This window comes from Oncorhynchus gorbuscha, linkage group LG24, assembly GCF_021184085.1.
Source record: "Oncorhynchus gorbuscha isolate QuinsamMale2020 ecotype Even-year linkage group LG24, OgorEven_v1.0, whole genome shotgun sequence".
NCBI classification, from domain to species: domain Eukaryota; kingdom Metazoa; phylum Chordata; class Actinopteri; order Salmoniformes; family Salmonidae; genus Oncorhynchus; species Oncorhynchus gorbuscha.
In genome coordinates, this window is record NC_060196.1 from 51,234,781 (window position 1) to 51,259,142 (window position 24,362).

General features: G+C 43.9%; 1 protein-coding gene across 1 annotated transcript in view; it reads left to right on the forward strand.

Moving 5' to 3' along the window:
- Window positions 1–346: 346 nt before the first annotated feature.
- LOC124013377 (calcitonin gene-related peptide type 1 receptor-like) overlaps window positions 347–24,362 on the forward strand; it is a 133,254-nt gene continuing 109,238 nt past the window's right edge. Inside the window, exon 1 of the mRNA XM_046327682.1 lies at window positions 347–563. The gene's annotated coding sequence lies outside the window, so the exon portion shown is untranslated. The remainder of the gene's footprint in view (window positions 564–24,362) is intronic.

Sequence of the window (24,362 nt, forward strand, 5' to 3'; positions counted from 1 at the left end):
CCTTTTCAAGACTCGTTCCCAGATCAGAGCGCCAGTGAGAAGACAGAGCACAGTGAGATGCTCGCACCTCGTCATGCAGTGTGTTTAACAGAGTGCTGAAACCTACCGGGCAGTGACAATCCTAGGAGAAGCTCCGCCACATGCACCGTCTGCGAAACGGGAAGCGGCAGTTAGATGCACTTGGACTACCGGTTGGTGAACTGTCACAGAGTTAACGGCTACAGACGAGGCATTATCACGGCGAAAGCGTTAACCACGCGCCAGCCATAAAAAGTAGCCTTCATGACTGCAGTTCATTAAACAATGGCAATTGTCGCACTCGATTGATTTTATTATTATTATTATTATTATTATTATTATTATTATTATATCGAGTGGACAAATATTCTCCGTTTGAAAAAAGATTGTAAATTGACATTTCGTTAAATAGGATCACGGACAATGGAAGACAGTTTCAGAACAAGCTTTTCGTCTACATAGGCTGCAACATCGGGCTCTTCTGAAATACTTCACTACTGGACCCCGATCACTGAATTTCAATCTTTCAACCCAACTTTACCAAGGTAATAGCTTTCAATGATCTTATTGCATTTATGTCATCACTTTTGGATTCGTATTCTTATTTGTCTGTCACTATCTCTCACTCCAGTAATAAAATAATATCGCCCGCTAATCAAGAGTTATTGATGATAGTTCAATTTTGCAATTTTTACATAAATAAATTGCCCCCTTGTTTTCAGTTGCGCAGCTTGTGCTGAGCGTATGGCAGTGACCCATCATCAACTCTGTGTATAATGCTGGGTGATATTTGGCAAGAATAAGATCATGGGAATAAAATATGTTATAAACACCAAAGAAACACAATGGGAAATATTTGATGATTTAGCCGTGACTATAAACGGGCATAAACGGGCATAGTGTAAGTGTATTTCAGAATCATATAGTCAATGGATGGCATATTTGCTTGACCATATCACGCAACCGGTCTCACACAATTTAACATGGTTTATAGGGCTGTGGCATGATTTATTTAATATAAAAATAACACAAAACAAATCAAATGCTGTGGAATGTAAAATGCATCGAGTTTTAACATGTGTCATACCTTCAAAACCCATCCCTGCCAAATAGACGAATGCTGTTGACACATATTCTGGATTTGTCTTTGAGCATGATATGCTGATGTAGGACACTTTCTCAAAGCTTATGTACAAAATATTGCTTAGCCTACAAATTCCCCTTCCCATACTGTATATCCACAGTTCCTCTCAGTGGTTTGGGCAGATTTAAGGTTTCATCAGTTCTGTGTCCTAGCAGTGCCATTTAGAGGAACACAAGATTTTACAAGACAATTCAAGTTGAGCATTAATATTATTAATGTGCCTAAAGCAGCACCACTTTTCCCTCATGAAGAGTGTGTGAATGAGATGTGGTGATTGTGTCTGGGGAGACAGTGGCTGTTATCAACGACAGAATGATGGACCAAAAGATAAACACAGTGGACTTACCAAGCTCTTGTGTAAATCAGAGTGTGGTATAGTCTTAATTGTACCATACTGTGTCCACTCTGACAACTTGATGTGGACTTGTCATGGCGGGACTAAATCTACTGATAACTGCCATGACAGAGCCTTAAACCGTTCCTCTTATACATTAAATCTATACGTACAGAGAATCAGTAAGGCTACAAGCCAAATGGCACCCTATTCCCTACATGCTGCACTACTTTGACCGGGCCAGGGACAGAAAGTACCCAGGTGGCTATTGTGGCTATATCTGGATGGGATGCCTTGTTGAATAGATGAGTTCCATTAATGTAATCATGTTTAAGGAAATGTATTACTGTCTGTCTGTCTGTCTGTCTGTCTGTCTGTCTGTCTGTCTGTCTGTCTGTCTGTCTGTCTGTCTGTCTGTCTGTCTGTCTGTCTGTCTGTCTGTCTGTCTGTCTGTCTGTCTGTCTGTCTGTCTGTCTGTCTGTCTGTCTGTCTGCCTGTCTGCCTGTCTGCCTGTCTGTCTGTCTGTCTGTCTGTCTGTCTGTCTGTCTGTCTGCCTGTCTGTCTGTCTGTCTGTCTGAACTGGTATTGATTTGAGACGGGCTGAGGGGTTATAACAGCAATGTGCACAGATATGAAGGGACACTAGGACAGACAGACAGACACACACACATACACACGAACACACAGGCCGATTGGAGCTCAGTTGCATATGTCTGGTAGCTCTTTCTATCTGTGAGATTGGGTAGTAATACACATACTGTAATAATACAATACTGTGTGATCAGTGATGAGTGGAGAGGCAGATATGCCCGACTGACAGGACAGCAGATAGAAGGGAGTCTGGAGAGCAAGGACGTAGATACAATTCAAATGAAAGTTAAACCTTGGTGCTGTCATGTCCCCGGGATGTGCCCTGGGAAAATGCCACACTCACGCGCGCACATGCATGCGCGCGCACACACACACACTATCCCCCTGCAGCCATTTCCATTCTTCCATATTGTTTTTTGAATCCCAAACTGTAGCTTTAAATGAAATGTGATTGAAATGTGTTAGTTGTTGTGTGGACATTTTGTCCTTGGGCCTTTTGTGTACTGTAGCTTTTGTGTAAGACATGCTTTCGTGCAACTTCATCTTGAAGTGGTTTTCTAAAATATGTTTTCTCTTTTATCGACAGTAAAACATTTTACTGCGGGCTATGTCAAGACATTATCCAGCCAGAATGAGTTGAGTTTTCTTCCATTATAAAATACACAGTAGTGCATGAAGCTAGTGTGAGAGAATACAGCTCCCTTTTGGATACTTTTTCACGCTGATGTGTGGATGCAGCTGCTCCCACAAACAATTAAGTCCCCATAACATATTAATGAAATGTATAGACACCGGGGGACCCTGAAGCATGCTTGGAGGACAACGCATAGAGCTAACGATGGCAGAATGTGAATATTACATTACAAGTATAATTGTTGCAATGTGTGTGCTGTCAGTTCGAAATTAGTGCATATCACTCATGTTCTTGAAGCAACATGATCAGCTGTCTTCGAACTACCGAATACATTTTTAAGCTGCTGGAACACAAAGAGGAGCTGTTCTCTCTGAATCTATTTTGAATAGTGTTGGGTGGTGTGCCAGTTCTCCCCCCTCTAAGCTGTTAACCATTTCCAGTGATTGAGCCCTGCTGTGTCTACCTAACGTTCAGTCCTATATACTACACTCCGGGATCAACTTTCCCTTAGGTATGCCCCTAGGATCAGCTTCCCCTCCCTCATTCCTAAAAAAATGCTAAACTGCTCTCCTATACACACTGTCTACCTATACTATACTGAACACCCGTCTGCATCAGTAGGTGGAGCTGATGTACAGTATAGTTGTGCGAGAGTGCTTTGATCACACTTGATCCTATGCAGAGCGTATGAGAGTAGATGTATAGGAGAGTAGAGATATAGGAGATTAGAGATATAGGCTGATTCTATTTTATTTGTAATTTTTTAAAATTTCACCTTTATTTAACCAGGTAGGCCAGTTGGGAACAAGTTCTCATTTACAACTGCAACCTGGCCAAGATAAAGCAAAGCAGTGCAACAAAAACAACAACACAGAGTTACACATAAGCAAACGTACAGTCAATAACACAATCAATAACTAAAATAAAATTGAAAAATCTATGTACAGTCTGTGCAAATGTAGAAAAGTAGGGAGGTACGAAATAAATAGGCCATAGAGGTGAAATAATTACAATTTAGCATTAATACTGGAGTAATAGATGTGCAGATGATGATGTGCAAGTAGAGATACTAGGGTGAAAAAGAGCAAGACGGTAAGTAATAATATGGGTATGAGGTAGTTGGGTGTTCCATTTACAGATTGGCTGTGTACAGGTATAGTGATCGGTAAGCTGCTCTGACAGCTGGTGCTTAAAGTTAGAGAGGAAGATATAAGACTCCAGCTTCAGTGATTTTTGCAATTCGTTCCAGTCATTGGTAGCAGAGAACTGGAAGGAAAGGCGGTGTAGTGATATAGGCTGATTCTATCATGAGAGTAGAGATATAGGCTGATTCTATTATGAGAGTAGAGATATAGGCTGATTCTATTATGAGAGTAGAGATATAGGAGAGTAGAGATATAGGCTGATTCTATTATGAGAGTAGAGATATAGGAGAGTAGAGATATAGGCTGATTCTATTATGAGAGTATATATATAGGCTGATTCTATTATGAGAGTAGAGATATAGGAGAGTAGAGATATAGGCTGATTCTATTATGAGAGTATATATATAGGCTGATTCTATTATGAGAGTAGAGATATAGGCTCTGACTCTATTACGAGAGTAGAGATATAGGCTGATTCTATTATGAGAGTAGAGATATAGGCTCTGATTGTATTACGAGAGTAGAGAGATAGGCTCTGATTGTATTACGAGAGTAGAGATATAGGCTGATTCTATTATGAGAGTAGAGATATAGGCTCTGATTGTATTAAGAGAGTAGAGATATAGGCTCTGATTGTATTACGAGAGTAGAGATATAGGCTCTGATTGTATTACGAGAGTAGAGATATAGGCTCTGATTCTATTATGAGAGTAGAGATATAGGCTCTGATTGTATTACGAGAGTAGAGATATAGGCTCTGATTCTATTATGAGAGTAGAGATATAGGCTCTGATTGTATTACGAGAGTAGAGATATAGGCTCTGATTGTATTACGAGAGTAGAGATATAGACTCTGATTCTATTATGAGAGTAGAGATATAGGCTCTGATTGTATTACGAGAGTAGAGATATAGGCTCTGATTCTATTATGAGAGTAGAGATATAGGCTCTGATTGTATTACGAGAGTAGAGATATAGGCTCTGATTGTATTACGAGAGTAGAGATATAGGCTGATTCTATTATGAGAGTAGAGATATTGGCGCTGATTCAGATGTAATGTAGTCCAATGAGGGAGTGGCATCTGTCTTTGGAAAGATTTTTATGCATTATTGTGATTGTACTTTGTGGCAGTTGATATTTGTGTAAGGTGTACAATTAATTAAAATATAAATGTCAGTAATGAGTTTGTTTTCATCATGAAAAGACCATGGACAACCTCAGAACCCAGCCAAGCCATTCTTCTCAAAGTGCCATTTCTCCCATCAGTCCTACTTGGAGGCAATTTGCTTTTACAGCTATTTTCCTACTGTTGTTTCATTATTGATACAATGCACCCTAATGTATCTGTCATGTCTACTCCCACTCCCCCACTCTGGGGCTTGACGTTTACTAACAACCAGTCCTGGCAACCCATCACTACGTACATCTGGCAACCCTCATTACGTACACTTGGCAACCCTCATTACAAGCACCTGGAAACCCTCATTACGCACACCTAGAAACCCTCATTACGCACACCTAGCAACCCTCATTATGCACACCTAGCAACCATCATTACGCACACCTGGACTTCATCATTACCCTGATTACTCACCCTTTATCTACTCCCTAGCATCACTCTTCAGGCAGTATTGGTTCTGTGTTCATGTCCAGACGCGTGCTTGTTTTGTATCTCTCTACGTTTGTTATTATTCATCTCGTCACATGCTTCCTGACTCTCAGCATCATTGTTACGGTATCCAATCTAAAATGGTTATGATCAGTGAGCAAAAGACGTGTAGATGAACAGAGATTACTCCTTCATATAAATGAACTAAGCCATACATTTACATTTACATTTAAGTCATTTAGCAGACGCTCTTATCCAGAGCGACTTACAAATTGGTGCATTCACCTTATGACATCCAGTGGGACAGTCACTTAACAATAGTGCATCTAAAACTTAGGGGGGGTGGGGTGAGAGGGATTACTTAACCTATCCTAGGTATTCCTTAAAGAGGTGGGGTTTCAGGTGTCTCCGGAAGGTGGTGATTGACTCCGCTGTCCTGGCGTCGTGAGGGAGTTTGTTCCACCATTGGGGGGCCAGGGCAGCGAACAGTTTTGACTGGGCTGAGCGGGAGCTGTACTTCCTCAGTGGTAGGGAGGCGAGCAGGCCAGAGGTGGATGAACGCAGTGCCCTTGTTTGGGTGTAGGGCCTGATCAGAGCCTGGAGGTACTGAGGTGCCGTTCCCCTCACAGCTCCGTAGGCAAGCACCATGGTCTTGTAGCGGATGCGAGCTTCAACTGGAAGCCAGTGGAGAGAACGGAGGAGCGGGGTGACGTGAGAGAACTTGGGAAGGTTGAACACCAGACGGGCTGCGGCGTTCTGGATGAGTTGAAGGGGTTTAATGGCACAGGCAGGGAGCCCAGCCAACAGCGAGTTGCAGTAATCCAGACGGGAGATGACAAGTGCCTGGATTAGGACCTGCGCCGCTTCCTGTGTGAGGCAGGGTCGTACTCTGCGGATGTTGTAGAGCATGAACCTACAGGAACGGGCCACCGCCTTGATGTTAGTTGAGAACGACAGGGTGTTGTCCAGGATCACGCCAAGGTTCTTGGCGCTCTGGGAGGAGGACACAATGGAGTTGTCAACCGTGATGGCGAGATCATGGAACGGGCAGTCCTTCCCCGGGAGGAAGAGCAGCTCCGTCTTGCCGAGGTTCAGCTTGAGGTGGTGATCCGTCATCCACACTGATATGTCTGCCAGACATGCAGAGATGCGATTCGCCACCTGGTCATCACCATACATATGCTTGTGGTTAATTATTTTTAATTCATTTTACATTTTATGTTCATTTGGGCCTTTGTGGAAATCTTTCTCTCTCGTTTATTAGGGATCGTCTCTCCTGCCCTTTCCAGACTACTACTTCCTCTCTGTGTCAATGTCATATCTCCCTTGATAGCTTTCTCATTCTCTCCTGAGTAAAGGGCTCTAACTCTGACCATATTTATTTGACATTGTTTGTGGATAGAGAGAAGGAAGAGGAGAAGGTTTCTGTTAATGGAACTGTTCATCTGGAGAGAGCAGAGGGGATATTTAATGGCAGTGGTTCTCCCAACAACATTAGTTTTACTTTTGGATTTGAGTTAGTTAATGCAACATACTATTGGTATGTAGATTTCACTTAGAAATGTGAGGATTCAATTCAGCAAATTAGGAGAGCGCTGGAATACTGTTGAACCATGCATTGTTTCTCAGCCAGCCATGTTGTTACTCCTATGGCTATCTTACATTTTAGCCAGATTATAGCTTCAGATATGATCACTCTTTGATGATCACTGACATTCAGTAGCATTTGGCATTTTTTGTATTTTATTAGGATCCCCATTTATTTGTATTTTTTTTATTTAACCTTTATTTAACTAGACAAGTCAGTTACGAACAATTCTTATTTACAATGATGGCCTACTCTGTTCAAACCCCGACGACCCTGGGCCAATTGTGCGCCGGCCTATGGGACTCCTAATCACGACCAGATGTGATAAAGCCCATTAGCTGTTGCATAAGCAGAGGAATACTCTTCCTGGGGTCCACATGAAACGTGACATAATATAGAACATTAATAGACAAGAACAGCTCAAGGATAGAACTACAACCATTTTTTAAAAAGGCACATGTATCCTACATATCAATACATACATACAAACTATCTAGGTCAAATAGGGGAGAGGCGTTGTGCTGTGAGGTGTTGCTTTCTGTTTTTTAAAACCGGGTTTCTGTTTTTTTGAGCAATATGAGATGGAACAGAGTTCCATGCAATAATGGCTCTATATAATACTGTACTCTTTATTGATTTTGTTCTAGATTTGGGGACTATGAAAATACCCCTGGTGGCATGTCTGGTTGAGTAAGTGTGTGTGACAGAGCTGTGTGTAAGTTGATAATGCAAACAATTTGGGATTTTCAAAACATTTATGTTTCTTATTAAAAGAAGTGATGCAGTCAGTCTCTCCTCAACTCTTAGCCAAGAGAGACTGGCAGCATAGGATTTATATCAGCCCTCTGATTACAATGAAGAGCAAGATGTGAGGCCTGACTGGTGCAGATGTTTCACGCAGGGTAGAAGTCTGTCTGCAGATTGTTTGAGATCGTGGTCATGGGGATTTAAATCGTAGATACAATCTTGGTTAATGAGCAGATGCTCTATGCGTCATACATCTACACATATCATAAGGATTGGATGAAAAGGGCACAACGGAACAGCTTCTGCTAAAAACTGAGGAAAATACTGACAGCATTGAATGCTTAGTTCTCATTCCAGCCGGAAGAACCACAGACTTTGTCTAGCTAGCAAAAAGGCTTCACCACTGTTTTACAATCAAAATATCACACAAGCCTCTATCAGAGAGACTGGAATAACTGTCTGGTTGAAAATTATCATTCATACAGCTGTCATTTTCTTACGGACATTCCTTAACCGTTGTGAGACATTTATCATTTTGACTGATTTATGCATCCCCTTCTCAAGTTTCTCGGTCAAGACAGACTCTCAATGGGAATGAATTGTTCTACTCCTGATTGATTGTGTTTGGCCTGGCGACCTATATTTAACTGTAACTTTGGTACAAGCAGCCTATAATGCTTAATTGTCATAAGGTACGCCAGGAACAATCAACCCCACATTAGTTTGTTTTTCTTCTATTGATTATGAACCCTGGGGCCTGTCTGGGTGCCTTCAAAGGAAGTATGCATCCCAAAATGGCACCTTATTCCGGCAGGGTAGCCTAGTGGTTAGAGCGTTGGACTAGAAACCGGAAGGTTGCAAGTTCAAACCCCCGATCTGACAAGGTGCAAATCTGTTGTTCTGCCCCTGAACAGGCAGTTAACCCACTGATCCTAGGCCGTCATTGAAAATAAGAATTTGTTCTTAACTGATTTGCCTATTTAAATAAAGGTAAAATTAATAAATTAAATATTGTGCACTAATTTTGACAAAGACCGATTGGGTTCTGGTCAAAATAGTGCACTATATATGGAATAGGCTGCCATTTGGGAAGCAGCCGAAAAGGATCGATGTTCTTCTCTGTTTGACCTTCTCAATCTCCTGAGAAGGTTACAAAACAAAGTGGATACAGGAGAAGAGTATGGAATTTTTGAGAAATGTTGTCAAATTTACAAAAATATAATTAAAACATTAAATATACTTGCACAATTGTATTCTTATCTAGGCTACTGTTACGTGAACACTGTTTACACCGTGTAATTGTCTCCACACATTTTTTTTATAATACTAATTTCCCCTTCTGAGGGAGGGGGCTTAGGGTTATACTCTATACTTGATACATGTATGGGTTTTAAATTGTTTAAAAACAATTGATTACATAATGCTATTGATTTCTACATTGCTGCGCTAACATGCATAAACTCAGCCTTAGATAACGATCTGTTGGGAGCTACTAATCACTCAGTGGCGGGCCTGTATAACGGCTTGGCTTGAGTTCTCAGTCCCTGAACCAGAGCATGCTCCTCAGTGAACTATTTAACTAGAGACCGAGGACTCATGATGAAATAACTAGTGTCCTGCAGCCAATTGGCCATGTCTGAAATCTGTCTTGCCTACTACTTACTAAAACTACGTACTGTGTACTAATCGTACTACATACTATTTAGAACGGACGGTTTTGTACAAATGTATGCAGTAAGCTCTCTTTCTTTCTTTCCATCTCACATACACTGCGTCTCAGCAACTTGTTTTGTTCTTCTTTCGTTTGACAAAATGTTGGTCTGTTTAGTTCACAGCACATATTTTTATATTTAAAACTCCAGTAATGCTATCTCATTAGCTACCAAAACTGTATCATTAAAGTTCTGCTGAAACGTTGAAAACTCTTTCAAAATGTCTGCCATGTCAGAGAGATAAAACCTTTGATTAAAATGAACTAGTTTACTCATGATGTTGATAGATAATGATACATCGGCTGCCTCTGCCTGTCTTTGACTTTCACTGCCAGGTTGGATGATGAGTGAGAGGAGAAAACCTTAGAAAAGCACATCACTCTGTCTTCGAGATGGAAAGGGAGGAAGGGAAAGAAGGGATTCTTGGGAAAGATATTTTCTTCTAGTGATAACTAAAAGCACACACTAAAAAGAATGTGAGCAAGTTTTTCTGGATTTAAAAAAAGGAGTTTATCAAGACTCATGAGTTATGAAACACAGATGGATTATCATATATAGAAAGGATTATTCTGAGCCACCTACGTGTCAACATACAGGGTTCTGGGTTCTACTGGCTTCTTCTCTTTGTTCTTCTATCAGTTATTTTATAGATCTTGACATGTTTTCATTGATTTGGATCTGTTGTACTACACAGTACTTTTGAAAGGTTTTGGAATCTGTATGGGTAGCTGGACAGGTATGACTGACAATAGTGAAGGTGAACGGGTGATCACAGGTCAGGTGACAGATAGAAATGGAGGAGACTGAGGCAGGAATTCCTTTAACCACAAAGTCATATATTTACTGGGTAGTTTGTCTGTGCTGCATAACAAAGGAAACAGAATATCATGTATTAAATCAAGTCGGACCGCAGAGTGAAGGAAAAGCAGCCAACAAGTGCTCAGCATATGTGGGAACTCCTTTAAGACTGTTGGAAAAGAATTCCAGGTGAAGCTGGTTGACAGAATGCCAAGAGTGTGCAAATATGTCATCAAGGCAAAAGGTGGCTATTTGAAGAATCTCAAATATAAAATGTTTAGATTTGTAGAAATATTTTTGGGTTACTACATGATTCCATATGTGTTATTTCATAGGTTGATGTCTTCACTATTATTCTACAATGTAGAAAATAGTTTTTTTTTTAATAAAGAAAAACCATTGAATGAGTGGGTGTTCTAAAACTTTTGACTGGTATGTACATGTAATTTCGTTACATTTGAACAATATATCAATCGGATAATTGGCCTGTGATGATTTGTAGGGCCGTGATCATTGTCCATTGACATAACACAGTAGGTTTGAAGCGTGCCCTCCAATGCGCGCTTTGCGGTAATAATTTATGGCCTGCTCTCCGGATAGCAACAGATGGTTCAGATGATTCAGTGGATTTACATTGATTCGTGGACGCACAGAATGTCTGGATTAGACGGAGTTGGGGAAGATAATTTAGCGAGGTCGGGCGCTGGCGATTTTCTCCTTTTAATGAGTTGAGATCTGTCGGACATTTCCACCTGACCTAAGTAAAGCGCCCTGGCCCAGCTGCGCAAGTGGTCATGAACGGCGATTCCACAACTACATGTGCCTTTTCTACAACTTTATCACAGGCAGTGAAATAACTTAAAATAATTGGGAGTACGCTGTTTGCCATAATAGATAGAATGGCCATAGTCCACTTTTTTCATTAATCAGTTGTTATATGCTGTACTTTATATCAAAGACAGTCAAATCATTTGAAAGAATTGGGATTACACTGTTTTTGATTTGCCATTTTTTTAAACAATATTTTTTTTCTAAATCACAAAAACTAATTCTAAAGTAATAGATTGCACATTCCCTAAGAACGCCAGGCAGAAACTCTAGAGCAGTTTATTAAATATTATTGTCAGCATATAAAACTTGGCCAACTCAAAACAAATGTGAGGACCGGCCTCAACGTGTCTGTGATCTATGAAGAGTACAAAACTCGGGTCAAGTCTAGATTTACATTATTCACTTGTGGCATGCTCACCGCAGATGCCAAGTTACAGACTCAGGGACAGGGAAGTGCTTTCATGTGGTTATCAACATTTTCCTGGACCATATATTTTAGAAAATGGACGAATTAAAGGAGAACGTTTATTTACGATGTCTTAAAACGATAAGTGCTATTTTAACCAAGACAGTTGCAGAGTTGCATTATTACTATCTGAAATAAAGAAATACAAATGGGAGAGATAAGAAAAATGCACAGGCCTGATTATGAATACTTAAGAGCTTCTGGCTGAAAAGGACGCATTGCCTTCTCTTCTAATCAATACAACACAACGGATGGCGATTCTTCATCATTAGTTTGTCCACTGAAACTTCCCAACAATGCTAAATAGTCCCAATTTGTTCTCATATACAGTATCATCAGAAACAAAAACGCTTTAAGACTGAATCAAATGAATAGCACCACAAAGGCACATCCTAAATGTAATGATTTCACAAACTTAGTTAAATCTGTGCAAAGTATCTCACATTAGACAGACCTGGGAAATTAGCTTACAATATCCACTGCAGATTGCTTCGCTACCCATAAAAAACATTAGGCCATACCCCATTGTGTGATTAGTAAATCGTGGGGTAATTTAGACTTTACTTAGCTGTACAGACTCTTCCCTTCCTGCTCTCTAAATGGTTGCTATGAGGCCAGTTGTGGTAATGCTATCAGGTGGAGAGAGGGAGAGGGTGAGAGAGAAGGGGGGCAGAGGGAAGGAGAGAGAGAGAAACAGACAGAGACAGAGCGAGAAAGAGACATAATATGCCATTTGAAATGTCTTTATTCTTTTGGAACGTTATTTATTTCACTTTAGTTTATTATATGTTTCCTATGCCAATAAAGACCCTTGAATTGAATTGAGAGAGAGAGAGAGAGAGAGAGAGAGAGAGAGAGAGAGAGAAACGGTTTTCTAGGTGTGGTGGAAGAGAGTCGGACCAAACTGCAGCGTATAGATTGCGATCCATGTTTAATGAACAAAAAACGTAACACAAATCTAAAACACTACAAAACAAAGAACGTAACGAAAACCGAAAACAGCCTATACTAGTGAAAACTAACACAGACAGGAACAAGGACACTAAGGACAATCACCCACGACAAACTCAAAGAATATGGCTGCCTAAATATGGTTCCCAATCCGAGACAACGATAAACACCTGCCTCTGATTGAGAACCACTCCAGACAGCCATACACCTTGCTAGATCACCCCACTAGATACAATCCCAATACATACACACCAAAACCCCAAGACAAAAACCACCACAATACAAAAACCCCATGCCACACCCTGGCCTGACCCAATACATGAAGATAAACACAAAATACTTCGACCAGGGCGTGACAGAACCCCCCCCCCCTAAGGTGCGGACTCCCGAAGGCACCTCAAAACAATAGGGAGGGTCCGGGTGGGCGTCTGTCCATGGTGGCGGCTCCGGCGCAGGACGTGGACCCCACTCAGTTAGTGTCTTAGTCCCCTCTCCTTGCGTAACTGGATAGTCCAGCCTTGCCGCCGACCATGGCCTAGTAGTCCTCACCCAGAACCCCACTGGACTGAGGAGCAGATCGGGATTGAAGGACAGCTCGGGACTGAGGCAGCTCGGGACTGAGAGAAAGCTCGGGAGTGAGAGAAAGCTCGGGAGTGAGAGAAAGCTCGGGAGTGAGAGAAAGCTCGGGAGTGAGAGGAAGCTCAGGAGTGAGAGGAAGCTCAGGAGTGAGAGGAAGCTCAGGCAGGTAGATAGATCTACCAGATCCTGGCTTGCTGGTGGTCTTAGCAGATCCTGGCTGACTGGCGGATCTGGCGGATTCTGGCTGACTGGCGGATCCTGGCCGACTGGCAGATCCTGGCCGACTGGCAGTTCTGGCAGATCTGGAAGAGTCTGGTTGACTGGCAGATCTGGAAGATTCTGGTTGACTGGCAGATCTGGAAGATTCTGGCTGACTGGCGGATCCTGGCTGACTGGTAGATCCTGGCTGACTGGCAGATCCTGGCTGACTGGCAGATCCTGGCTGACTGGCGGATCCTGGCTGACTGTCAGTTCTGGCGGATCCTGGCAGACTGGCGGATCCTGGCAGACTGGCGGCACTGGTGGCGCTGGACAGACTGGCGGCGCTGGGCATACTGGCTGTGCTGGGCAGACTGGCGGTGCTGGGCAGACTGGCGGTGCTGGGCAGACTGGCGGCACTGGTGGCGCTGGGCAGACTGAAAGATCTGGCTGCTCCATGCTGACTGTCGGCTCTGGCTGCTCCACGCTGACTGGCGGCTCTGGCTGCTCCACGCTGACTGGCGGCTCTGGCTGCTCCACGCTGACTGGCGGCTCTGGCTGCTCCATGTGGGCTGACAGCTCTGGCGGCTTCTTACAGACTGGCAGCTCCTTGCAGACTGACAGCTCCTTACAGACTGACAGCTCCTTGCAGACTGACAGCTCCTTGCGGACTGACAGCTCCTTGCAGACTGGCAGCTCCTTGCAGACTGGCAGCTCCTTGCAGACTGACAGCTCCTTGCAGACTGACAGCTCCTTGCAGACTGACAGCTCCTTCCAGACTGACAGCTCTTTGCAGACTGACATCTCTGGCTGCTTCATGCAGACTGACATCTCTGGCTGCTCCATGCAGACTGACAGCTCTGGCTGCTCCATGCAGACTGACACCTCTGGCTGCACTGAACAGACAGGAGACTCCAGCAGCGCTGAAGAGGAAGAAGGCTCTAGCTGCGCTGAACAGGCGGGAGACTCCGGTAGCGCAGGAGAGAAGAAAAGCTCTGATAGCGCTTAACATGCTGTAGGCTCCGGCAGCGCAGGAGAGGCGAGGCGCACTGTAGGCCTCATGCGTGGTGCTGGCACTGGTGGTACTGGGCCGAGGACACGCACAGGAAGCCTGGTGCGGGGAGCTGCTACCGGAGGGCTGGTGTGTGGAGGTGGCACAGGATGGGCTAGACCGTGAAGGCGTACTGGAGATCTTGAGAGCAGTGTTGGCACAGGACGTGCAAGGCTAGGGATGTGCACAGGAGGCCTGATGCGTGAGGCTGGCACCAACTTCGCCAGACGACTAATACGCACCTCAGGACGAGTATGGAGCGCTGACCCAGGTGCCATCAAATCCCCGACACGTTCCGTCAGGCGAATTCCATGCAAAAAGCACCAACACAGCAACTCCCTCATTTCTCTCTCCTCCAATTTCCCCATTAACTCCTTCACGGTCTCTGCTTCGCTCACCTCCAACCCCGGCTCTGGTTCTGGTCTCCTCCTTGGCTCCTCACGATAAACAGGGAGAGTTAGCTCAGGTCTGACTCCTGACTCTGCCACACTCTCCCTGATCCCCCACCCAATAAATTTTTGGGGCTGACTCTCAGGCTTCCTTGCCAACCGTGTTCCCTCATATCGCCGGCTTCTCTCTCCGGCTGACTCTGCTCTCCTCGCTGCCTCCACCTGTTCCACCTTTGGGCGGCTACACTACCCTGGTTTAGCCCAGGATCCTCTCCCGTCGAGGATTTCCTCCCATGTCCAGAAATCCTTATTTCGTATCTCCTCTTTGGGCTGCTCCTGCCTGTTGACACGCTGCTTGATCCGTTTACGGTGGGTGATTCTGTAACGGTGTTCTAGGTGTGGTGAAGGAGAGTCGGACCAAACTGCAGCGTGTAGATTGCGATCCATGTTTAATGAACAAAAAACGTAACACGAATCTAAAACACAAACACTACAAAACAAAGGACGTAACGAAAACCGAAAACAGCCTATACTAGTGAAAACTAACACAGACAGGAACAAGGACACTAAGGACAATCACCCACGACAAACTGAAAGAATATGGCTGCCTAAATATGGAGAGAGAAACAGAGAGAAAGAAACAGAGAGAGAAACAGAGAGAGAGAGTGTAGTGGACTGGACTGAATGGCTCACTGCACATTAAAGAAAATACCGAAGCCAGGCATTGATAGGAGAAGAGCTTCTGGTGAGATAAACCTTTGAGCCCACTGACTGTTCACGTAGATTAACCACAACAGAGAAAATCATAAAAATACATCCCTTTAAAGACCATTAGTGTTTCCTTTTAACACTCGTTTGATAATGAAATAGGTTAAGATGGAATAGTGAGAGTAGATAGAAGTTAGGGTGGTTCCAGAAGTTAAACACCAGAGGTGGTTATTTCCCTAATTAGGGCTAGGCATGCAGTATTTCAAGAAAGAGAATTTTAAATGACCAAAGTGATGTTAATTACCTTTCATGTAAAGTCCCAGTGCTCATGGCTTAATTACAATCACATTTAATTATTAAAATACACCGGTATTTAACAATGTCTTGACTTAGCCCCTACATTAAAGTTTTTTAACTTTCAAACTCACACCAGTGTCTGGATTTGTATTTTTTAATGCCACTTAGCACCCATTTGTGGTTATAATTTTCCTTTTGCTTTTAAATTATGATTCCCCTCCAAGAGCACCCTCTCTCTTCTCTGTATCACGCCAAAACATGTGCAAGCCATTTTTTAAAAACGGAACACAATTCTGTTGATTGAATATTCCACGGCAACAACAACCTTTCTCATTGGGGAAGTCAGGAACCAATACACGCAGTCAGTCAGGAAAGCTAAGGCCAGCTTCTTCAGGCAGAAGTTTGCATCCTGTAGCTCCAACTCCAAAAAGTTCTGGGACACTGTGAAGTCCATGGAGAACAAGAGCACCTCCTCCCAGCTGCCCACTGCACTGAGGCTAGGGAACACGGTCACCACCGACAAATCCATGATTATCGAAAACTTCAACAAGCATTTCTCAACGGCTGGCCATGCCTTCCGCTTGGCTACTCCTACCTCGGCCAACAGCCCCGGCCCCCCCGCAGCTCCTCGCCCAAGCCTCTCCAGGTTCTCCGTTGCCCAAATCCAGATAACAGATGTTCTGAAAGAGCTGCAAAACCTGGACCCGTATAAATCAGCTGGGCTTGACAATCTGGACCCTCTATTTCTGAAACTATCCGCCGCCATTGTCGCAACCCCTATTACCAGCCTGTTCAACCTCTCTTTCATATCGTCTGAGATCCCCAAGGACTGGAAAGCTGCCGCAGTCATCCCCCTCTTCAAAGGGGGTGATACCCTGGACCCAAACTGTTACAGACCTATATCCATCCTGCCCTGCCTATCTAAGGTCTTCGAAAGCCAAGTCAACAAACAGGTGACTGACCATCTCAAATCCCACCGTACCTTCTCCGCTATGCAATCCGGTTTCCGAGCCGGTCACGGGTGCACCTCAGCCACACTCAAGGTACTAAACGACATCATAACCGCCATCGATAAAAGACAGTACTGTGCAGCCGTCTTCATCGACCTTGCCAAGGCTTTCGACTCTGTCAATCACCATATTCTTATCGGCAGACTCAGTAGCCTCGGGTTTTTCGGATGACTGCCTTGCCTGGTTCACCAATTACTTTGCAGACAGAGTTCAGTGTGTCAAATCGGAGGGCATGTTGTCCGGTCCTCTGGCAGTCTCTATGGGGGTGCCACAGGGTTCAATTCTCGGGCCGACTCTTTTCTCTGTATATATCAATGATGTTGCTCTTGCTGCGGGCGATTCCCTGATCCACCTCTACGCAGACGACACCATTGTATACACTTTCGGCCCGTCATTGGACACTGTGCTATCTAACCTCCAATCGAGCTTCAATGCCATACAACACTCCATCCGTGGCCTCCAACTGCTCTTAAACGCTAGTAAAACCAAATGCATGCTTTTCAACCGATCGCTGCCTGTACCCGCATGCCCGACTAGCATCACCACACTGGATGGCTCCGACCTTGAATATGTGGACACCTATAAGTACCTAGGTGTCTGGCTAGACTGCAAACTCTCCTTCCAGACCCATATCAAACATCTCCAATCGAAAATCAAATCAAGAATCGGCTTCCTATTCCGCAACAAAGCCTCCTTCACTCACGCTGCCAAGCTTACCCTAGTAAAACTGACTATCCTACCGATCCTTGACTTCGGCGACGTCATCTACAAAATTGCTTCCAACACTCTACTCAGCAAACTGGATGCAGTTTATCACAGTGCCATCCGTTTTGTCACTAAAGCACCTTATACTACCCACCACTGCGACTTGTATGCTCTAGTCGGCTGGCCCTCGCTACATATTCGTCGCCAGACCCACTGGCTTCAGGTCATCTACAAGGCCATGCTAGGCAAAGCTCCGCCTTATCTCAGCTCACTGGTCACTTTGGCAACACCCATCCGTAGCACGCGCTCCAGCAGGTGTATCTCATTGATCATCCCTAAAGCCAACACCTCATTCGGCCGCCTTTCGTTCCAGTACTCTGCTGCCTGTGACTGGAACGAATTGCAAAAATCGCTGAAGTTGGAGACTTTTATCTCCCTCACCAACTTCAAACATCAGCTAGCTGAGCAGCTAACCGATCGCTGCAGCTGTACATAATCTATTGGTAAATAGCACACCCATTTTCACCTACCTCATCCCCACAGTTTTTATTTATTTACTTTTCTGCTCTTTTGCACACCAATATCTCTACCTGTACATGATCATTTATCACTCCAGTGTTAATCTGTAATATTGTAATTATTCGCCTACCTCCTCATGCCTTTTGCACACATTGTATATAGACTCCCCTTTTTTCTCTGTGTTATTGACTTGTTAATTGTTTACTCCATGTGTAACTCTGTGTTGTCTGTTCACACTGCTATGCTTTATCTTGGCCAGGTCGCAGTTGCAAATGAGAACCTGTTCTCAACTAGCCTACCTGGTTAAATAAAGGTGAAATAAAATAAATGAAAAATAAAAATTGTGATGCGTTACTGTGAATGAGAACATGGTTCAGATTCCAGGATGAATCCGATTTCAGGTAAATAACCCTTGGGGATGTGCCAGAAGATGTTTCCCCCATGTAGTTCCTCTTACTTCTTCAGTAGGGGTTGATATGACAGACTGCACTGCAGGGAATACAGCCACTAGCACCATAGAAATAAAATATACACAAGAGTTGTTTTTCACTATCATGTCAATGTGGATGCAGTGAAATTGCCATGGTCTGAGGGACATTTTTCCATTCTAGTTATTATAATTCTATGGCTGGCACCATATTTTTCTTAATGATGGAATTAGATCCATTCAGGCACAATAAAAATGTGAAGAATGTCCTGCTGGTGCTGTTCATTCATGATTTGGGAAATATTTCAACGAGGCCATGTTCCAGGACTGGGAATGCCGTGTGACCGACGAATCTGCTATAGAAACTGGATCCTTTGTATTCTCAGCTAACAAAAACATTCCAAGAATCCTAATACGGCATGCAGATCAGATGACTGGGGATTCCTTTAAATAATGTGGTGTTGACTGTTGACACAACATGTGATTGAACATGTGGCAATTAGGTTAAAAAATATATTTTATGGATGTGATTAATGATGAGGATTAGTTGGCCAGGGAGAGGGTTCCAGTGCTTCTATCGTGACTCTGTCCCAAAGGTGCCAATTTAGTTGAACTGTCTGTGTTGCCTAACAATAAGCAGAGCTACACAACCAGAACCCCCTAGAGGCAGGCTACATTAACCCTTGTGTGCGGTTCATGTTTTTGTAATTCACCCAATGTTCGCGGACCTGATGGATCCACAACATTATTGGGTTTCTAAAACAATACAGCCATAACAATTTACATAAAAATTTTAATTCTTAGATGTTGACGTATATCAATGACAAGCAATATAGACAGCATACATGGTGAATATTTGACATTTACCTCTGCTAGATCACATTCATCAATAAAAGCACTATTCTTTTTTTTTTAAATGTGATTTTTGTAAACAAAAATCAATTATAATCAAGGCATGGGTGGAATAAATCATGTTTATCTTGAATAAATATAAATGAAAAGGTTTTCTTCACTATTGATGTTTATTGCTTTGAACTGAACAAATTGGAAAGACAAATTTTACATACAGTATTTTATGGAAATGATAAATGAGCCCCATTGAACACAAATTAAGGCCGGTCTACACACCACATGATGGACAGAGTTTTACTGTGTGTGTGTGTTGCAAATGTATTTCTTACACTTGATGCATGTGTACTGTGTCTTCCTGTCCTTCTTGGGTCCACACACATCGCAGGGCTTCTTCTTGTTGCAACCGGCTGCAATCTAGAATGATGAAACACTTAGTTCAGGAAATGTACTAACATCTTACTCACATATATAATTACAGCAGGCCAAGTTAGGAGAGTCAGACATACACGCAACAAAATCACTCACACTTACTTCCGGTTTTGGAGTTGTTGGTTCTGGGGTCGGGCGGATGGGGCACCAGCATCCTCCTCACGATGGCTGCAGAAGCTGGGGTCCTTGGGATACGTTGCCTCCTTTGGATTTGAGGCCTTGCCTAGCTTCTAGAGAAAGAGCCGTCTCCTCTGGAGTTTCCCTCTGTTCCAATCTGGGTTCAACGCCACTCATGTGACAAACGTGTCGTACCTTGGTTCTTCTCAGGGGCTCCTCCATCTGGCTTGCCCATATACACTTGCAAGTAACGTTGGGCCCAGGGTTGTAAAACAGGGGTAGGCTGTCCACCCACTTGTCCCACACTGACCTGATTGCAGCTACAGTAGCTTGTCTCTCTGCCGCCGAGCTGGTCTGGTGTCTCGGTTATAGAAGCGGATAATCCTGGAAATAATGTGGAAGACATTGTTGCACGGAAAAGTTATCTGCCAGTTTCTGCATCCCACAGGTATTCGGTGGAATCCCCATTGGATCTGAAAACAACAGCAAGGATAAGAACCCCAAAGTATGCATATAAATGAGTTTGGTCCATCTCCTTCCATCTCTCTCCAAAAACACGTCTTCCTTCCAAATTAATGCAGTTCAGAACGATTTTCTGGATGGTGTTTGTGATGAACAGGTCAAAAGAAGACATTATGTCCTGTACATGAGTAACCACCATCCTCGTCGGCCCTTATCACATTGGCAGCCATGCAGGGGGTGGCTCATGCCTTGGGCAAGAAGACCATTCAATTTTCAAATGTTTTGACATCCATATTTCTCCTCCTGCAGGCTGCTGATGAGCTGGTTGCTGAAAGGCTGGTCCTGGGGCTGGCTGCTGACGGGCTGGTCCTGGGGCTGGTTGTTGACGGGCTGGTCCTGGGGCTGGTTGCTGACAGGCTGGTCCTGGGGCTGGTTGTTGACAGGCTGGTCCTGGGGCTGGTTGCTGACAGGCTGGTCCTGGGGCTGGTTGTTGACGGGCTGGTCCTGGGGCTGGTTGCTGACGGGCTGGTCCTGGGGCTGGTTGCTGACGGGCTGGTCCTGGGACTGGCTGCTGACAGGCTGGTCCTGGGGCTGGTTGCTGACGGGCTGGTCCTGGGGATGGTTGCTGACAGGCTGGTCCTGGGACTGGCTGCTGACAGGCTGGTCAGCAGCCAGTCCCTGGCAGAAAGCCAGGGAGACAGACAGAAAGCCAGGGAGACAGGCAGAAAGCCAGGGAGACAGACATAAAGCCAGGGAGACAGACAGAAAGCCAGGGAGAGAGGCAGAAAGCCAGGGAGACAGACAGAACGCCAGGGAGACAGGCAGAAAGCCAGGGAGACAGACATAAAGCCAGGGAGACAGACATAAAGCCAGGGAGACAGACATAAAGCCAGGGAGACAGACAGAAAGCCAGGGAGACAGGCAGAAAGCCAGGGAGACAGACAGAAAGCCAGGGAGACAGGCAGAAAGCCAGGGAGACAGACATAAAGCCAGGGAGACAGACAGAAAGCCAGGGAGAGAGGCAGAAAGCCAGGGAGACAGACATAACGCCTGGGAGACAGGCAGAAAGCCAGGGAGACAAACATAAAGCCAGGGAGACAGACATAAAGCCAGGGAGACAGACAGAAAGCCAGGGAGACAGACAGAAAGCCAGGGAAACAGGTAGAAAGCCAGGGAGACAGACAGGTTATTAGTGCTATGTTGAAACAGCAGGCCTAGGGAGGAGGAAGATGGAGATTAAGGAACACAGCAGACCTTTTTGTTTCATTTTTACTTGTTTTCACCTACACACACACACACGTTTATTACCCTCGGGTCCAGTGTGAATGAAATTAAAATGTGTTCTTTTACATGTTCTTCACATCATTATTTTCCTTCAGTAAACATTGAAAATGGGTCCCACTGACCCAAACAAGGGTTAACAGTTTGGGACCATTTTTCTCCCCAATTTTCAGTCTGATCGCTGCAACTTCCCAACTAGCTCGGGAGAGATGGAGTCATATGTCCTCTGAAACATGACCTGCCTAACCACACTCTTTAACACCCGCCAGCTTAATCCGGAAGTGTTGGAGGAAACACTGTTCAGCTGGAAACCAGGGTCAGCTCACAAGCAACTGGCCCGCCACAAGGAGTCGCTAGAGTACGATGAGCCACGTAAAGCCTCCACTAACCCAGTTATTTAGAATATCACATTTTCAGTGATATTCTCATTTTTTGTGCAATTTATTGTAATACTTTAAAATCTGCTAACAAAGCTATGATTTTTGCCATAAAACATTACACACAAAAAAAGTTAATATAAATGGTTTATTTTAGCTTTACATCTTTAAATTATTTTGCTAAATCAAAAAATGGTAGTAAAAAGAAAAGGAGATGGTCGACATCAGAATCACAGCTGAACTGTAGCTGCCTGCAATAGTAGCATCCTATACACCTTTCATGTCGCTGTCATTTCTGAAGGAAACTGGGTGTTAGTGTAACGGATATGAAATGGCTAGCTTAGTTAGCGGTGGTGCGCGCTAAATAGCGTTTCAATCGGGGACGTCACTTGCTCTGAGACCTTGAAGTAGTTCCCCTTGTTCTGCAAGGGCAGTGGCTTTTGTAGAGCGATGGGTAACGATGCTTCGTGCGTGACTGTTGTTGATGTGTGCAGAGGGTCCCTGGTTCGGGCGAGGGGACGGTCTAAAGTTATACTGTTACATTAGGAATACGTTTAGCACACTGAGTTAAGGCTCCCTTCTCTGGCTGTCCCTGAAATAATCCAAGCTGGAACAATCGGACAAAAATACTGTTGAAAAATAAATGGAAAGAGAAAAAGAGAGACATCTATAGAAAGAGTGAGACAAAGAAAGACATAGACATCGACATGACGGTCAGGGAACCAACAAAACAATGAGATGATCACAATGAGATGATCACAATGAGATGATCACAATGAGATGATCACAATGAGATGATCACAATGAGATGATTACCTACACATTCATCTGGACTCCCTGCAACCCAACAGCTGCCTTTCACTTCTTCACCCATACCTAATTTCTGACTGCCATAATGTTCTCATGTTCTTGTAGGGCGGCAGGTAGCCTAGTGGTTAGAGCGTTGGACTATTAAATGAAGGGTTGCAGGATCGAATCTCTAAGCTGACAAGGCAGTTAACCCACTGTTCCCAAGCTAGCATTGGAATTAAAAATGTGTCCTTAACTGGCTTACCTAGTTAAATAATGGTATATGTATTGCTGAGGCTGTTGGTTTTGTGAGGCATGATCACTCATTTGCATAAGAAATCATTTTTGAATGTCTTCTGTTTTTTCCTTGTGACAAGACCATGGTGCTTGCCTACGGAGCTGTGAGGGGAACGGCACCTCAGTACCTCCAGGCTCTGATCAGGCCCTACACCCAAATAAGGGCACTGCGTTCATCCACCTCTGGCCTGCTCGCCTCCCTACCACTGAGGAAGTACAGTTCCCGCTCAGCTCAGTCAAAACTGTTCGCTGCTCTGGCTCCCCAATGGTGGAACAAACTCCCTCACGACGCCAGGACAGCGGAGTCAATCACCACCTTCCGGAGACACTTGAAACCCCACCTCTTTAAGGAATACCTAGGATAGGATAAAGTAATCCTTCTCACCCCCCCCCTTAAAATATTTAGATGCACTATTGTAAAGTGGTTGTTCCACTGGATGTCATAAGGTGAATGCACCAATTTGTAAGTCGCTCTGGATAAGAGCGTCTGCTAAATGACTTAAATGTAATGTAAATTTATAATGTATGTGTTAAATATATTTGCATGGTATGAGACTTGAACAATTGTAGTTTTTTTTTATGGTGCACAAACAATATTATGTGGGGTTAATCTTGTTTTCAGAGAGAAAAACTAATTGTTCTTCGTTACAGGAAATGCATTTTTAAATCAACTTTTTTTCTCAGATGGAAGGTATGGGGGGAAAGAAGGCCATAACAGTATTCCTCTTCCCCATTAAGGTTAGTCAGTGTGTATAGCTTATCCCTTGGCTGCATTGTATCATGGAAGAATGATATCCCCCTGGAGTCCCCATTGACTTCACTGGGCTCTATGTCTGGGATGTGCTTTTCCTGTGTCTGCTTCTCTGCTCTCATAGAGCTTGTGTCCCAAATGGCACCCTATTCCCTATATAGTGCATTACTTAGTCAAAAGGAGTGCACTATCAAAGAAATAGGGTGCCATTTTGGATGTAAGCAGAGCTATTTCTGGCAGTTTATCGCCTCCTACCAGCTCTGATTTATCGGACTAATGTTGGTTCCATTCACCAAGCGCTGCACTTCCCAAAGCTCTTAGAAGCTCCCTTTGTGCACCTATAATTCTCCTAGAGTATATCTGTGCTCATTCTCTTTGATCTTTTGAACCTCTAGCACCAAAGAACCTCCCTAGATTGAGTTTTAGGATTTGGATATTTTAACTTTTTGGCCTTCCACCTAGTCCACAGATCTATGATCTCTCTTAGATTCTCAGCTTTTGATCCTGAGGGTTTATCTTGATGCATCTTATAATTCAGTTCTAAGTTGTTTTTTT